This window comes from Callospermophilus lateralis, chromosome 4, assembly GCF_048772815.1.
Source record: "Callospermophilus lateralis isolate mCalLat2 chromosome 4, mCalLat2.hap1, whole genome shotgun sequence".
Classification (NCBI taxonomy): Eukaryota; Metazoa; Chordata; class Mammalia; order Rodentia; family Sciuridae; genus Callospermophilus; species Callospermophilus lateralis.
The window spans coordinates 83,281,919-83,300,852 of NC_135308.1; the positions used below are offsets into that span (position 1 = coordinate 83,281,919).

At 37.3% G+C, this 18,934-nt stretch overlaps 1 pseudogene; it reads right to left on the reverse strand.

The window, feature by feature from the left end:
- Positions 1-5,219: 5,219 nt before the first annotated feature.
- On the reverse strand, positions 5,220-5,789 carry LOC143398396 (Golgi apparatus membrane protein TVP23 homolog B-like; annotated as a pseudogene).
- Between the last annotated feature and the right edge of the window lie 13,145 nt (positions 5,790-18,934).

The window sequence follows — 18,934 nt, forward strand, 5'->3', positions numbered from 1 at the left end:
CTGCTCACTACTTTTCCTTCCTCTCCCAGTCAGTCAGCCACAATTTTTCTTCTGTGTTCTCTGGGTTGTCTGCATTAACATTCTATGCACCTGCCATATATAAACCTATGGATTTCCCATATGTAGATTCTAAAAAAAAACTAACATCCAGCAGTTAAAGTATTACATTTATATACATTTTTGTCCTCCAAGCAAAGTCAAGTAGTATGTTTAGAAAATATTTTCTTCTCCATTCAACATCTATCTACATTTCTGGTGTGCTCAGTGGAACTTCTTTCTAGCTTCGTGTTCAAATAGACTCTCTTTCTCTCTCTCTGGTTGCACTTCATCAGTTACTTGGATTCGCAAAGTTTGTGTTTTGTTTGTTTATTTCTCACTTGATTTTTAAATTTCATTTTTCTTTTCCTTTTTTTTCTTTTGCAATATAATAATATGACTTTGTCATGGTCTCAAGTTCATCTAGCATTGCGATTACCTGGTCTTGCACCGATCCTGGGGAGGCATCTCCACCAGAATCTCTGTCCTACTGACTGATTGTTGTCCAGGTGTTTGGCAGAGCTGTGTCATCCCAGACACAATGTTTTCTTGGATTACATATATGTGTTTTTTTTCTTGAAATGTTTACAATTAATTATCTTTTATCCTGTGTGCCTTAAAATTTACAAAGCTTTTTAAAATTTATCCTACTCAGCAGTCAGTGAAGCTTTTTCTGCTGAAAACTTGTACTTGTTAGGGATCACCCACCTCTGCTGTTTCTTTGAGATATCCTCTCTCTTTCATTCTATTGTCTCTGAGTTTCTAAATCTTTTCTAGTTCTCTTATATTTTCTCTCAGATTTCTCTTTATCATTTTGCTTATATTTTGGGGGTGTTTCTGTGACTATTTGCCTATCATTCTATTGAGTTTTTCCTGTTCTACTCTTAATCTCTTTACTTTTTTCGGCATGCTTTTTTTTTCTTAAGATTCTGGTCATGGACACATTATCTTCTTGGATATTTGAATTCTTACTTTTTCCCCCCATTGCAGTATTTTTTTTTCTTTTCTCCTTTCTTTTCATTTAGGATGGTAGTTTATCTCATATATTTGGTCATTTTAGGGTTTTTCTTCTCAAATTTAAGAATGAAGGATGGGGATGTGGTAGAGTCCTGGCCCAGCTATATTGGATCCAGTATTGGTTTCCAATTGGTTGCTCCACTGAATGGAAATTCTGATCGGGAGTTCTGTTTATGCACTTAAGCTTGTGGAACAGCAAGTGTACAAAACTTTTAAATGTGAAGATGTGGAAGTGGCTGTTGGGTGGGGCCCCCAAAAGTCAGAATGAGTGACTTTACTCTGGGGTGTGTTAACATTCATTAGAGATGGCTTGCAAATGTCAGCAATGAGGGAAGTGGAGAGGGGAATGTAACTGGCATACCTCTTGTCGGTTTATATATTCAATAAATTCTCCTGTTTTCAGGCTCCAGACCAATCCCTCCATCTGAGACCAGAAGCATACTAGGATTCTAGTTGGCACATTATGGCATCCCCAACCCCCACTCAACCCCATGACGGAATATCCCAGGGAATAACTTCCTCTTCCATAGTTTATCACTATACTCCCATCTGTGTTTTGCTTTCTGGAGATTTATTGAAATCTGTTGTCTATTGGTTATCTCTGATTCCCTGATTTTTTTTTTCCCTTGGTGACTTTTGAAATGTTTCAGTGTGTTCTGAGAGGAACAGGATATAAGTGTGTATACCAAATCCAACATCTTGAACAATTTGGTAGATTTTCTTTGATGTTAAAATGTTCTATTTCATTGGTGCTTGTGTGGTTTTCTGATTCTCACTAAAGTACTCTTTTCTTCATCTTCCAAAAATGATATTGACTTCATGACATGCTAATTATTGCACACCTACACTTTAGAGTAGGGGTTTATAAGGGAACTTGGAGATAGTTTCTTGCTCTTTGCAATCAATAAATTGTGGGTTAGCTGAGAACTGAGGACCTCTAGTTGTTCTGGAATATAATATGTACTATTTGCTATACAAAAAAACCAAAAAGAGAGGGTTGGAATATCTTTCAGGTAGCCAATCACGAATTTCTGTCCCATTATCCCATAAATCAACAGCATATTTAGAGCCAATAAATTCCTAATCTTCCAGATTTCCCCATTTCCCAAGATAATTTATTAATTAACATTTATACACATATCCATTCAATATATATATTGAATGGATATGTATGTGTGTATGTATATATTTATTTATTTATTTATTTATTTATTTATTTATTTATTTATTTATTTATCTCCTCGCTGAAGGAGGAGATGCTTCATTCCCAAGACATGCTTCATTCCCTCTGGAACCTTCTAGTGGAGGTAGAAAGACTGGTACAAAGGGATAATGCTTAAATTAGCCTGCAGTTGAGAGGGAGATAGAGGAAGCATATTGTGCTTCAGACCCCAAGCTGTTCAGTAAATGCATGATCTGCAAATCTTAACTGCTTCTAGAGGCCATTAGGTGGCGGGACTAGGTATGGCTGGCTGAGTGGGACTAGGTTTACGTTTAAGGGATACTCAGGGATTGCCGCTATTCTATTTACTCCATTTAAAAGCTAGACAGATTTTACTTTGGAACTTCCTGGAAACTCTTAGGTGGTCCTTAGGCTAATAAAATCTAATCTTTTATAACTAAATTAATATTATTATTATGTTACATTAAGAATAATCATTTAAATATTTGGCATAATAAATACCTAAAAGACATTTTATGTTATAAATCTATTTTTTGCTGTAACAGGGATGTTGTAATTCATACATTTGTATTAATGATATTTCTTAAAACAAGGGAACATATGTAACTGTAAACCAATCTACAAACTATTATAAAAATCTGTAAGTTCCATTATAGGTACTGTGAACTTTGTTGGAGTCTTAATCAGTAGATTGTTATAAGTGTATTTGTACTTTGTTAAAATATATTTTGTTTTGTTGAGTCTTTGTGGAGTGGTAGCTTAGGAGGTGCACAATTTTATATTTACATAAACTCTATTGTTCACAAAGCAAAAAAAAAAAAAAAGGAATTATAAACCTATAGAAAGTTTTTCTTCGCTTCAATATCATAGAAAGGGATCCTCTTCGAAATCATGAACCATAGGGGGGTTTATTGGAGATTGCATATTTATAAAGAGGGGACTTTAAAAGCAGAATATGACATTTACATTCTATCCACACCACTATTTGTTTTGTAAGTCTCACCATCAGAAAAACATTTTTAAATTTAAAAAGATTTGAAGTTAAAATCAAATTAAAAGAAGCCTTATAAGTCTGTGATTAAACTTATTAGAGCTTTAAATGCAAAATTTATAGAAACACACAACTAAAGGATATAGAATATGATGAGAATCTTTATCCATCACAGTCCACTAGAGGAAACTAGAAAGCATGCTAAGTATTTTAACAGAGGGATTTATTATACATTAATTATAATCAATATTAAAGTCTTGGCTAAATATGTGTTAGAGGGCTGAAAATACAAAAGGGGGACATTGAGGTAATAAAGAGATAACGTCCAGAAGCAGTTTCCACTCCTAGGGAAAGTAGAATAAAGGGAGGGAATTTGGGGGAACCAGATCCAGATCCAGACCAGACCCCGAGCAGAGGTCTCTGCCTGGCTGCCACTGAAGCCTCTGCAGACAGTGGTAGGGGGAGGGCAGAAAGAAGCAGGAGAATCGTGTGGAAACCAGAACCCACTAACTGCCACTGCCAGGAGGGGGAAATTGTTGCTGGGGCTGCTGCTGCTAAGGACAGGAAATTCCCCGACTCTCTCAGGTGCTCAGGCAGCTTCCAGTGCCCGCTCCTCAAAAGAATCCAAGGGGAACCCAAACCATACTTATGGGTGTCCCTGCGACAGAGTCCCAAAAGTGAGTGTGCAAAGGAGACTTGGAGTAGAGTGACCAATGCTATATAAGTCAGCACAGTATCTTCTTAGCAGGTCCTTCTGTCAACTGCAGTAGACAAAAAATCACAGCAGGTGATTCAACTGGCAACTGCAGTTTGTAAACAAATAACAGCATTTCTGTAACCAGGGAGACCTCTGCTTGCACCATATTCATCTTTGCAACTATTCATGCAAGCAAATAATGGTCTCATTTATTTGTTCATGTATTTATTACCCAAGAAATATTCATCAGGTTCCCATTTCCAGGCATCTTTCTAGGTGCTGGGATGGTTATGACAATGAACAAAGGCAAATTCCCTGCCCTCTTGGAGCTTATGTTCTAACAGAGTGGACAGACAACATGCGAGTAATGCATGGCAGTAGTGCGAAGTTTAGGACAGGTCTCTGGCAACAAAGGAGTATCCAATTTACTTCTGGTTCCTAATGTGACAAGCACATACAAATTGTTAGTAAAAAACTACTAATTCTTAATGTAACATAATAATAATATTAATTTAGTTATAAAAGATTAGATTTTATTAGCCTAAGGACCACCTAAGAGTTTCCAGGAAGTTCCAAAGTAAAATCTGTCTAGCTTTTAAATGGAATAAATAGAATAGCAGCAATCCCTGAGTATCCCTTAAACGTAAACTGTGAAGATTCTTCTTATATTAACTGGGCCTTAAGTAAATGATATGTTAGAGCATAAAAATATAAACAGAAATTTTGAGACTAGTTAATAATACTGGCCTGAACTTTGTTTTTACTTGTGCGTATGTCAGCTAAGAAATCTCATCACTAAGTATATATTAAAAATTAACAATTATTTCTAACTTTTCTAACTCATTTACAAGCCAAATGCTCACTCTTACCATTGAATCAAATCTTATTTCTGAAAATAACCTACAGAAATAGTATGTAAATACATAGATCTATGAAATAGACTAAGAGCATCCTCCCATATTCTATGGATCAAAATGTGATGATCTCTATAACATATGTAAGTGAACACATTAATTTGTGATATACTCACACATTATTGTAGGCTACATATGTGTACCATAAAGTAAATTGTAACAATGTTTCTAGTGACAGCATACTTTCTAGCACTGCTAGAGAAAGAAAATAAAAACTTAGTATGAAAACTATGTTTTATTTTTTAAACAAAGTTTTTAAGTGGAAAAATAAATCCAACTCTCTTCTTGCAACTGAACTGAGTTCTAAACAGTTCATAGTCAAAAGTCTCTTCACTTGTTCTACAATGATACATAAGCTTTCTGTCTATTCCAGAAGTCTCATCATCTCCAATTATGCTTTCCAAGATACAAGGTAGCCATGCTGGTTAAATTCTTCCCGCTGCCATTTCACACCTGATGTAACTTCACAGGTTGGTACCTTGAGCACCACACCCATGATAACCACAGCCAGCCACTTTGAAGGGGAAGAGAGCACAGAAGGCAAATATCACCCATTGCACTGGACAGGCTATAACTACTGACCAAAAGATTCCTGATCCAGCCTCTGAAATTGATTTATTCTCTAAAGAAGTTGTCTTCCTAGACTCAAACACTCAATGACTAATTCTGTCCTCATCAATATGATTCCACCATGAATCTACCTCTGATAGTCTTTACTGCTCAAAAGTCATATGAGAACATCAAGATAATTGTCACCATACAGGCAATAGAGCTGCTGCTGAGAAATTCATAGAAAAGACAGGCTGCAATGGCACCAACTCCAAAGAACAAATGGAAAAACGATGCCCCTGGATGTCTGTTTTTTGATCTTCTTGGTTGATTAGTTGTCTCTCCTTTTGCATCAAACAGTGAAACACTTTTGGTATCATCGTTGCTATCCTGTGACAACATGGTGGCCCTGAGTCAGACCCTATAGGTTTGTAATTCTATTCTCACACAGGTACAATGCTTTTAAATATGTTTAAATGTTTTTTCATGTTGAATAATATGAGTAGCTTTCAAGGGGACCAAGTCCCAACAGTCACTTGCATGGTTCACTCAGTTATGCTCACTGCAAGAGGATATTGACACATGGAGGTTGGAGTTTGCTGTGTGAGAATCCCATGTTGGGAAGTGGCCTTTTCCTGCTGGGGCAGAGTTAGCAGCTTTCAAGCAGCTGATTGTTACCTAGGAATACCTGGGATGGGGCAGAATAGGAGCAGCAATATTGCTCTTTGAGATTGCTGAAATTCTTGGTAATTATGTCCTCTTCAAGCTTTCTGCTGCAGAATTGTTGATCTAAGGTCTAGGAACCAATTTGATTTTGCTAACAACAGCATTTTCGCATGATGTATGAAAGATGAAAAAGTAATGTGGTAGAAAGGTTTAAGTCATCAGAGGATAGTGAATTGCTTGGCCTGCAGGGAGGGAAGAAATTAACTTCTCCTTCTCACCAATTGTAACTTCTATCTACTGAGTACCTCTGAGGAGTGAGGCACCATTCTAAGCACGCATACCCAGCTCACTTGATTTTTCACAAAACTGTGGAGTGGGTATTGTGATGACAACATTTATCATGAAACTTGAGCTAATAATCAAATGCCCAACCAGAAGGTAGTAGAGCAAGTCCTCAGTCAAATCTAAGTTTAAAGCTAATCATTTTGCTTTTTTTCCCTTCCTTCCACTAAAAAAACAGGTGTGTTCTTGTATAATCTTGCAGGGGTAATTTCCCTGCTTTACATTCATGAGACTCACAAGAGATTTATGTCTTTTACTGCTTACAACCTCCCATATTTTTCATGTCTTCTTTTTAAACTTGTATTATTTTTTCTACTTTCAAAAAGAGATGTAATTCTGTCCGTCTCATTCCATGTCTTTCCTACCCCTTTGCCCACTTCTCCCTCTCCTTTAACCCATCCAAAGTTCCTCCACTTATCCCATGCACCCCACCACATGTATGATTGCACGAATGGTGTAACCCTATTTCATGCACAACCAGAGAATTGACAAATTCTGCTCCATTTGTATACAGTGAATTGAAGAGCTTCCTACTCTCATGTATAACTGATTAGAACTAATAAATAAATAAAAGAGGTATAACCCATATCTTATTTGTGGGATAAATATTATGATCTCAGTATTGATCCTTAAAAATGCTCCAAAGGGGTTCAGTTCTGAAGCTACTGATTATTCAAAAATTGCTCCTTCATTTATTTTTCATGTCACTTTAATCTTTGGAACTTTATGTTTTGCATTTCCTCTTTACATAGTTTTCTAGTGGAACAGAGGTCTTCCTTCACTGTTTTTCTAAAATTGCATTTCTTTAGGTGTTTTTCTAGCACATATGGATAGAATTTTTTCTATGTTTATACCTGTATGTAAGTCTTGCTGCAATATTATTTAAAATGGGTAAAATGAATAACTGAATTTATAAGTAAGAGAAACTGAGACTTAGGGAGTTAATTGCCCAACGTAACTAACTAGACTAATCAGTAGTGGAGCGATGCCTCACACCAAAATCTGTTCAGAGCCTGTCTCCTGCATTACTACACTCTACATGCCTCTCATTCACACTGCATTCTCACCACGTCCCACAACTTGTCTCAGAGGGATGGCTTACACAGAACATGTCTGTGGATCTGGTGCCCCCTGTTTGTGCACACCAGAGCCAATCATATCATCTTGAAGCCTGCAGAACATTGGTCTGTTTACTTCTGTCACCCCAACCAGAAAGGAAGGTTCTTCCCACTGTTTCATTCCAGCACTTGACATAGTGAATAATATGTTGTTGGTGTTTAACAAATATTTGTTGAATAAATGCATGAGTGATTCTGGGCTTGCCAAACATATGTTCAACTTTGCCGTCTGTGCCTATGTCTACCTGGGGGAATTTCCATCTGCTTCAACTACCACCAGATCTCCATAAATAAACAAGTGAGGGATTTCAATTGGTAATGGGTATTTGTTGCTGATTATGCTAACAAACTCATGTGGGGAAATAACCTCCGATAATCTAAAAGAGCAATGAGAAATGCTTTGGAGTGGATGCATTTATAAATACATACATATTACTGAGATTTTATTGGCTGGCTGTTTTTGTCGCACATGGCATAAACCCAATTCATACTAGCTTAGCAAAATGTACACTTGTGATTTTATATATATATATATATATATATAACTGGGAAATGGACTGTAGAGTCTGGCTTCAGATCCTGATGGATCCTGGAGCCAAACAGTCTTGTCTGGATCTCTCTGAGCATGCACTTTCTTTCTCATTATTTCCATGTGTCTCACTCTGACTTTCTTCAGAAGAAAACCTCTCCCTATTCGATCAGAAGAAAGAAGGACCAAGACAGGAGGACTGTAAGTCAATGATTCTCACAGTATGTTGAAACAGAATCAGCTTCTCTGGGAAACAGGTTGGACGTGCAATATTCTTCAGCCCTAGGCTAGAACTACTGAATCACAGACTGACAGTGGAACCAGAATCATACAGTATTCTATGTGTCCCATTTTGGTACACACTAAAATTTAAGATCCACCTGATAAAAGGTGGGAATTGAGTTTTCAAATAAATGGCCTTTATCCAGTGACTTTTTAAAAAAAATATTTATTCTTTAGTTTTAGGTGGACACATACCTTTATTTAAGTTTTATGTGGTGCTGGGGATCAAACTCAGTGCCTCACGCATGGTAGGTGAGCACTTTTCCTCTGAGTCACAACCCCAGCCCCCATCTACTGACTTTATATTCAAACAGAGAGGAATATGGCAGATGGCCCCAAAGGAGAGACTCATGTTTGAAATTCCTGTAAGGTACAAGGCACTCTCCTGAGAAAATCCTAGTTAATCCACTTTAATTATGCCCTTTTCCTTATTATGAGAAATCTTCAAAAGAAGTTGAATAAATGGTGATATTTTGGTAAATTCCACTTTAAGACTGACGGGCAAGTTGCAGGACCCTGCTCCATCAGAGAAAAGTACTTAGGCTTCTGGCGTTCAATTTCCAAAAGAGCTATGGGAATTCTGCCACTTGCAATTTTATTTTTTTGGCACCAATCCTTTTTTTTTCTAGTGATAAGTAATAAAATTGTTGGATAAAGGACGGTTGTTCATTAGTTTAGGGAGATAGCATGAAGTGGGAAAGGAGAAAAACGGCTATCCATTCTGAGGCCAGTCTGAGGAAATGGATCTCAGTAGATGACAACAGAGTCACAGCTCAGAGGAGGGAAAACTGCCTACATTCCTTGTGCTCAAAATAGAGGGGCCCTGGGGACTCCTCAGAAGTGATAACAAGTTGCTTTGGAATTCTGTGTTCTGTATTATCTGTCATTTTAGATCATAATTGCTTTTAATCTTGCTTATTCCTTTAGTAAAAGAAAGAAAAAAAAACGTATCTCCCTCTTTCTAGGGCAAATGGAATTGTCTTTTTTGGGGATATTAAAGGGAAGATCTTCAGGATAACTCTTCATGCAATAACTTGGCAGTTCCTGGACAAAAACCAATAAATAAAAAAAACAAAGGCAACAAGAGCTGGGAGGAAGCTAATTAACAATTCTAAATAATATAATAATTCAAGTGAAATGATCCTAATAATTATTCTAAACTTAAAAAAAAATCAAAATGGGAATTATACTAATATAATAATAGCAAATACTTGATTCTTAAGATGGGGTAGGTTCTGTTTTAGGCACTTCAGTTGTATTAATGCATTTTGTTTTTACAACTACCACTCATTTTACAAGAAAAAATGGTCACTGCTCATACAACTGTTGGTACTGCAGATAGAATCCAGGGCCTCATGTGCGCTAGACAATGAGGTCTAGCGCCACTATGCTATATAAACCCGTGACACTCTGTCCTCAGCACTTACTAGACAGTTTATTATTACATGAGGCTCCCTCCCAAAAGTGATTCTCTTCAGGTGAAGTCTGGAGATGTTTGCTGACATTCAATACTTTTGTGTTTGGGGAATGCCATTGCACATGTAGGATCTTTTCAGTATGGAGATAGGATCTGCTCACTTTCTTGTTCTTCTCCTAACACTGTCATTACAATCAGATCATCAGAGTGGACATTCATTTATTTTTGGATAGCATTGCCATCTGACCCTATACAGAAGTCAGAGAGCTACCTGTGATTGATATTCTTCTTTACAAATCCTTAAACTCTTTAGCTATGAAGGTTAAAGAATGTTTTCATGCGAATTATAAAAATAATAAATAAAAACATAAATAAAAACAGCAAACTTGAAGTTCTCTATGCGAACCTCTGGAGTCTGAGCAACCTGACTCCTTCACAAAGCATTCAACTCTTACGTGTTTTTTTTTTTTTTTTTTTAATTTTTTATGGCTCTCAAAGACTGCTCAGAATGTTCAATTATATTTTTAATTTCACTTCAGGCATATTAGCTGATGAACCCAGCTGTTACATCTGTTAGGATCTAGCAAGATCTTGGCATCATTCTACAGGAACCAATTTATAAACATTGTTTACTTCAAGATTTTAGTTGACATAAATTTAGCAGTTACAGAATTACAGACAGCATTACGAAAAAGCTATTAGCTACTCTTTTAAAGACAATATTTATAAAGGGAATATAATTACAGCCCGAAAGCACACTGTTTCCAGAGCTAAAAGCAATAAAGCTAGAGCAATAAAGAATTTGCTATTAGCTCTCCTGGGAGAAGGAGGCCTCCAGTGGAATGGGAAATAGGCTGGGGTGAGGAGTGGGACTGAGAAGGAGAAGAAGGAAGAAAGAAGAAAGGAATGGGATCAGGAGAGCAGTGAGGTCCTTCCAGACAGTGGGTACATTCCAGGTTGTTCTAAGAGAGCAGAGACGCAAGTCTTTGGCCTTTACTGAGGAAAATTTTTTAAAAATGTTTTTCTCCAACTTGATGGAAACTTTCTCATGGGAATCCTTTGCTCACAGATGTTTTCCCAAAAGATGATTCCTCTTATTTTCCCAGATAACCAAATTTTTTAAAAAAATTAATGAATACTATCGGAACCAACTAGATAATATATGGCCTGCTGTGTCCTTTGTGTAAATTCAGGCTGATGAATATTTACTAAGCAATTGCTGTATGCAAAACACTTTAGTAGGCATTCTAAGAGACATTGAGATGAACAAGACATGACCCCTGCCCTCCAGAGGCATAAGATTTAGACAGGAATAGAAGACTGTTATACTGCAATTACTAATCCTAGGTACTCTATACCAAGAATTGCTTTTAGTACCTTGGATATGCTAATTCAGTTCTCATAGCCATGCTGCAGTAAGATGCCATCATGATTTTCATTTAGTAGATGAAGATTCTAAGGTAGAACACTATATCACTTGTCCAATGTTACAAAGCTATAACTAAGTTACATAGCTATAACTAAGGAGGCCTCCAGTAGAATGGGAAATAGTTCATTAAGTCAATAGTTCATCTCCCGAGTCAGTGGGAGATGAACTATTGATTTAAAGTCATGGAGTAAATTAATATCAGATCCAGGATTATAACTCAGTTGAGGCTCCTGGCTCAACACAAGAGTCCTTTTCTTAAACTGTGAAGTATTTTTTGTTTTTTTCTTTAATAATAAATGAGCCTAGGAGTGACTTCAGCACTCCATCCAAGATTCCGACTTGCTTATTCTGAGAAAGGAATCAACTTTAAGTCCAACTTTGTTTTTCTACAAAGTCTTGAAAGTATTCACTAAGTGTTTTATGAAATTAAGCAAAGAACTGTTTGTACAAATACCATTTTTAAAGGGCTTTTTGGCTAGAACTAATATGTACATTTATGGTTGATTTTAGGAAGGCTTTCACATGAACATCGGTTTTTAAAGTTTCTTTAAAAATACTCATTTATCTAAAATGCGTGTTTTACTTTAGTGCATCAGAGTAAAAGTTCATTAAATGATGTTTTTATTAGGAAATTGGTTTATATGTGTAAAGTAGCTAAAACATAACATACAAGAATGCTTAAACTCATTTTTGAAACATTCTTTAAGCACCTTAATTTTCCTACAGGACTTTTAGGAAATCAGCAAGTCTGATTACCATCAACCTAGGCCCTTACATGGAAGTGAAAAGCAGGCAGTATCTGTGTTCAGTGGCTTTTTCTGACTGGTTTCTTCATTTGTCTGCTTCTGCTCAGTTCTGCTTTTGTCCTCCAACCACTTGGAAGTCTTGCTCCAAAGCTTTTGGCAGCATTGAAATTTCACTATTTCCATATCATTCTCTTCCATTCACTGCTTCTTAGAGAGTTCAAGGAGAGAACTAGGTGAGCACATCAGTATGGTGGGTGTGTTAGTTTCCTGAGGCTGCAACAACAAGGTGCCACAAACTCAGAGGCGTAAAGCAACAGAATTTTTCTCAGTGTCTCACAGTTCAGGAATCCAGAAATCCTAAATCAAACCATCAAGGGTTGCGCTCCTTCTGAAGTCTGTAGGGGAAAGAAACCTCCTGACCCTTTCCAGTTTCTGGTGGCTCTGGGAAATCCTTGGTTTTTGTTGGCTTGTAACTGTATCACCCTATCATGTGGCCTTGACCTCTATGACTCCTGCATGTCTCTGTGTCTGAATCTCCCCCAACAGTCATTGGATGTCGGACCCCCTCTAAACCAGTGTAACTTCCTATTAACTAATTACTTCTGCAAAGACCCAGCTTCCATAAAGGTCATATTCTGAGGTTTCCAAAGGATATACATTTTGGAGGATACTCTTTAAGCCAGTAAAATAGGTTACTAAGAGAAGGCAGGAAGAAAAGTTTGATGATACAAACAAATATTGGTTTATTTTGAAGGTGTTGTAAGGTTGCATCTGCCCACAATTACTTCTATTTTGTTATAGTTTTAGTTTCCCTTTGTGGCTGATTGGAAATAGCCAGTGATCTCCATGGGTCTGATTCTAACTCCAAAAAACTATGGAGACAAATGCCCATGTTTCTTGACAAGAGGGAATGTTACCTTTGGTTAAATTAATTCACTGCCTTCACTAATTATCTTCCTGAATAGCAAATGGAACTTAGCATGTCTTGAAAGGAAATTACGATTGCTGAAAAGAAGAGAGCCGTGAGTCTTGAGTGTCATACAGAAATAAGTTCAATTCTCAATAGGGCCATGTAGTGTGCTCTAATCATAAGATTACTAACCATGATCTCTTAGTAGTAGTTTCTGAAGCAATTAAATCCACCTACCAAGTTATTTTTAAGGATTAAAGAAAGACACAGTATATATTAAAAAATGATAGTATGTTTCCTATGTTCATAATAAGAAGAAATAATAATAAAGCTGCAGCTCTAATTGGAATCTGAAGAATCTCCTGAAGGTTCTCATATTCCCAAAGGCCAGCCTGTGGTGCTATTGAGAGGTGGTGGAAGCTTTAGGTATTTGGGCCTAGTGGAAGAAAGTGTCCCCTTAAAGGGAGCACTACAGCCTCTTCCTCTTTGCTTCTCTTTTACTACGAAGAGAACAGGTTCCCTCAGCCATGTTCCTCCATCATGATATGCTGTCTTGCCACAGGCCCAAAAAACATGGAGCTAACGAACCATGAACTGAAACCTCTATAACCACAAGCCAAAATGAATCTTTCCTCTGTATAAGTTGATTTTCTCAAGTATTTTGTCACAGTAATGTAAAGCTAACACAGTTGCCAAAAGGGAGTAAGGTTGCTGGATAAAGAGATGACACTTAAAATGCATTTCTACCTTTTCAAAAGTTTAAAAAAAGTGAATTTCATGGTTATACTCAAGAAGGGGACAGTAGACTACTTTAGAATGCTGAACAAAAGATGTCAGTACTTTCGAGGGTTGGCCAAACCTTCAAACTCGTCATCCTTTGCAGGATGTGTATTAGTTCACCCTCATCTTACTTTTGCAGTGTGCCAGTATTGAACTTTGTAACTCTAATAGTCCAGGCCAAACCCTTTCCTCACACACTTCTTTCCTCCCTTGTATCAAACAGCTTTGTTTTATAGGGAGGGCAGTCTTAAAGGTTAAAAGGTAAGAAGGTGCCACTTCTTAGAGGGTAAAGTGTGGAAGGTGGAGATTTCTAAGTAGGCATCAGCTCTGCCAAATAGGATCTAACTGTATCCCTGAACCCTGGGTTTGTCTGTTTACTGCCAGATGGCAGATCAGCTTCTTGCTCACTGCCCTTCAGTTACTCATGAAGGTCTCTGGTTTCCAAAACAGAAAGCTTGGGTGATCTTCAAAATTTATCATGGAGCTGGATGTGGTAGTGCACGCCTATTATCCCAGTGGCTCAGGAGGCTGAGGCAGGAGGATTGCGAGTTCAAAGCCAATCTCAGCAATTTAGTAAGGCACTAAGCAACTTAACAAGACCCTGTCTCTAAATAAAATATAGAAAAGGTCTGGGGACGTGGCTCAGTGGCTAAGTGCCCCTGGGTTCCATCGCCAGTTTAAGAAAAAAGATTAACATGGTTTAGGATTAGGCCTGGTTTAGTCCTTGAAATCTATAAATGCATCAGAGAAACTTCTGATGTGTAGTCATTCCACATCTATCCTTGGTCTCATATTTCAGGTCTCTGGATGTCTGTCTTAGGGTCCTGGTGGGTTTCTTATGTCTCCTGAGCCATTCCACACAACCATCACCACCCACCACTATTACCTCCAGCCTGGCCCCACAGGTGCTGGCCTTGCTGTGGGCTCATGGTGCCAAGTACTCAGGCAGCAATGTCTTCTTTTTAAACAAATGCTCACTAGGGAGCAGCATCAAAAGGCTTAGAGCCATTGCATACTGTTCTGGGTGGATTCATTCAACTGCTAAATAGCAATTCATTATAAAGACAAAATGTGTACTTTCACATGAAGTTCTTATTTGACTATTTTAATGAGCTATTCAGGAAAAAACAGTCAGGTAACAATAGTTTGAGCTCATGTGTATAGAATATTTCACTAGGCTCTGTGGGAGGTAAAACAGACACAGGACCTGCTTTGTGGAGGCTAAAATTGTTTCTTTATTTTTCTTGTTTTAAATACCCCCATCCTTCCATTTTGAGGGGGAAAAAAAAGAAAAACGTATTGTCACAGAGTATACATTATTTCCTTCATTCTTTTCTTCTTTGAAATATCAACTACTTCTAAGAGCAAAGGAGTTTTAAAAGAAAATCAAAGATTTTTTCCTTGACAAAAGGAAAAAAAGTGTCAACCCCTAAAGTAGACTCCAATAGTGAATTGCGAAGAATATAGCCTGAAATCCCTTTTCTTAGCATGATCCTTAAACTTTGAACCTTGCAATAGAAGAGTAAGGGAAATTGCTTTGTGTTCTATGTACTACACTAGCCAATGTTACAAATAGTGTATTATTTAGAAAAATAATTTTATTATCTTTATATACTTGAAAAAATTATTTTTGTCCTTTATTTTTCTACTTCTCTCTCTCCCTCCTTCTCTGGTATGAGTGTGCACATGCGTGCACACACACACACATAACACAAATTCACATACACAACCGCACAAAAATTTAACTCATAATCACTTATTAGAAGGAGAAATGTGAGAAGAGCTAAGGCCCATTTATCTTGGTAGATGAATTAGACGTAACTGGTCTTACAATATACTCAGTATCTCATATAGTTCCAGTCCTATAACACAAAAGGTAGTAAAAGAAGTACATGTTATGGTCTTGCTACATAAAGATGCAATAAGAGATAAAAACATGGTGTCTTGACAGTGGGGAAGTGGTTAAGCAAAGTGTGCAGAAGAGTATCCACTGCAGAACAAGGGTCCAGAAGGTACATAATGAAGAGTGGTTCCTGAATTTAGCTAACTGGGAGAAAAAAATTATTTGGGTTGAGAGAATTGGAGTTGAAGCATAAGTTGAAGGAAAATGTTCTTTTGAAAAACATGTTAGAATTAAGTGATACCTCACTGAAGATACTGTAAAGATATGTGATGAACATGATAGTGGCTGGGAGAGACAATGAGGTCAAAAGACTTCTTCAGCTTTTGAGATAGTCCTCCATAAGAATAGAGAGGAGGAACCAAGAAGCACAGAACTGATGATGTCAAAGATGGGAGGAAGGAAACTTGAAACTGAGAGCAAACTCTTCTTTGCCCTTGAGATAAAATGGAATTTTGCATTGCTTGCTAGAAATCTACATGGTACAGGTCCCAGAATGAATCTGTTAAATTATTAGTTAAATTATTATTTTTGTTTCAATTAATGGGATGGAATTAGAAAGGTGTATCGCTTTAATAAAATCTTGGATCTCACATTCAATTGCTCACCTCTGAACTATATTCCTCACCAAGGCATAGAGATACTACATCAAAAACACTTTCTGTATTTTAGTCCTTGAGGTTGTTGCCCATCACATAATCTTTTGCATGAGGCACATTTACCCAGAACTCACCTCTCCAAGCAGAAGACATATTGTGGGCATACTCATAACAAACTTTCATTGTCTCTGAGATAGAGAATTCCATAGTCGTAGTCTCTTTTCTGCTTTATTCTCATAGCCACTCTAGGCTATTGGTGCCATAAAGCATTATTTAAATTTTGTGTGCCATCAAGAATTTATCAATTGACACACTCCAAGTAGGCTATTGATTCTAAGATTCTACTAAAAGAACCACCCCACCACATACATGTTATGCTGGAATCTATTGTCTTCTCCAACCACTGTGATGAGAGAAAGGACTGGCATAGGTCAATCCTTTGGGTAATTTCTTGTAATGAACACAATAAGATGGGTCATTGCTCTCAGGCAAGATTTCTCAACCTTGGGGAAACACTTGGGGCATTTTGACATTTGGTGCTAAGTAATCCTTCATCTTGGGGGACTGTCCTGTGCTTTGGAGGATGTTAGGCAGCATTCCTTGTCTCTACTCATTAGATGCCTGTAGCATGAGTTATCTCCAAACATTGCCAAGCCTCCCTGGGGGGAATCGCTGCGGTTGAGAACTGCTGTACACTCTTATCTCCTTTTAGTTCCTTGTGATCTGATTCCCAAAGTCTAGCAGGGAACTGAGATTGTGAGAGATTTTAGGAACACAGAAGAATCATTAGCTCAGGAAGCACCAGAAAGTGGGCAGAAAGAGTAGATCTGAGCTGGCTATCACACTCCCCAAGAGCCACAAGAGGATGGGATGAGGGGAAGACAGGGATGAGGGACATAAGAAAGACAACTGAAAGGGAGAAACACAGAGAGCAAAGGTGGCTTCAACCAGGGCTCACACAGATAACCAGGAGGGAGAATCAAAATAGACAGTCAGAAAACCAAAGTTCTGGTCTGAAGCACTCAATTGGTCTTCAGATCAAGGGCTTGTATGCCTGGTTTCCTTGTCTACAGAATGTGGCCATGTTTCCAGACCTGATTATCTCACATTGTCATGTTAAAGCAATACACAGGAATATACATTATAAATGTATTCTTTATAGAAGTGTCAAGAATTTCTATTTTTGCATAGCTGTGCCTCACAATAAGTCAGAAGACTGATAGGATGGAACTTAAAAAGGCACAAGGCCGAAGAACAGAGTGGACTTCAGTCGAGAGCAGCATCATGCTCTGGGTGAAATCCAGTCATTACTGATACTTCAGAATCTAATAGTTACAGTACCAGTTATCCCTATAACTGGTCAAGTTTGATCTGAGTTGAAGGGAAAGTAGAATCCAAATCCATACCAAATTTGTTTATCTCACTTTACATTTATGTATCTTTCTAAAGAGAAAGTCTTAGTAAGTCTTGATAGTAGGGCTTTGGTAGGTCTGTATTTCTTGTATTCTATGGTGGGAAGAAGAATATTTACCTACCAAAAACTTAGAAAAGTTTTTATTTAACTCTGATCACCAAATAATCATGCTTTTTTTCCCCTTATATCCTATATAGAAAGCTGACAACATCTTCCTCAAAGCATTTCTTTTTTCATTTAAGATCAAGATTTGGCTAGTAAAAAGGAGAAGTGAAAACACAAGTTTAAAAACCTGAGGCAACAAAACCCTTTGGAAATTCCAAAAAGATTATGTTGAAGATCAGCTCAAGTTTTAAGGAAAGATTTAGTGCTTATTTGCTCAAGCGTAGTAAAAATAGCTAAACATGTTTATCCTCTGGAATCTAGACTTTTGTACCTGGCCAGAAGGAAGAAATATATCAATTCACATTAACTCAGTTTTTACTAGGATATGCAAGGCACATTGTGAAGTGTTTAAGCACAATAACTACATTATTCCTTTCTTTATGGAGGAAGTTTGATGTACCCCTTTCAAGTTTTCTGTTTACCAAACTATAAATAAAAATGTATGTGGATATACTTCACGTTTTATATTTCTGAATGCTATTGGAGATTGCAATCATACAAAGTTGGAAACCGAGAGCTTAATTACAGTAAAACCTAGTAGTGTGGGAGGGAGCCACCAACAGCAGAGATACAAGGCTGCTTTTTCTTTGTCTCTGGTATTTGGGAACAAATTCTAAACCTCCCCTCTATACTTCTTTCTCTTTTCATCCTCTAAAACCAGTGAGCTGCACCTAGTTGCAAAACATTGTTACAGCAGGCAACTGATGGAGGATAATTAATAAGTAGCCACAGTTAAGTGAAGCAAGGAATAAAATAGTTAGCTGCCAGAGAGACAAAGGTGACTTAAAGAACATCATGAAGCTTTAAGAACACAAGTGCTCTAAACTGGCATTAGGTATTTGCTTTATTGATGTCAAATGTTGGATTTCAATAAATATACCCTCAGAATATTTCAAAGAGTAGAGCAGTATTAGCTTCTAATAGTGAGGTTTATTGAAAAGTGGGATCTAGGGGCTAGGGTTGTGGCTTAGTGGTAAAGCACTTGCCTAGCATGTGTGAGGCATTGGATTTGATTCTCAGCACAGCATATAAATAAATTAAATAAAGGTCCATTGACAACAAAAAAAGAAAAAAAGGGGTCCATACCCTCAAAGTTAGTGCATTCCCTAGCACTGAATCATTTCTAATAAGAAAAGTGATCCTTTCTATGTTAAGGAAATTCACAGAATAGACAGAACAGATGGGCAAACCCTCATGATTTCAACTGATCTTGAACTTGTATGACTTATATGTATTATTGGATTCTTGGA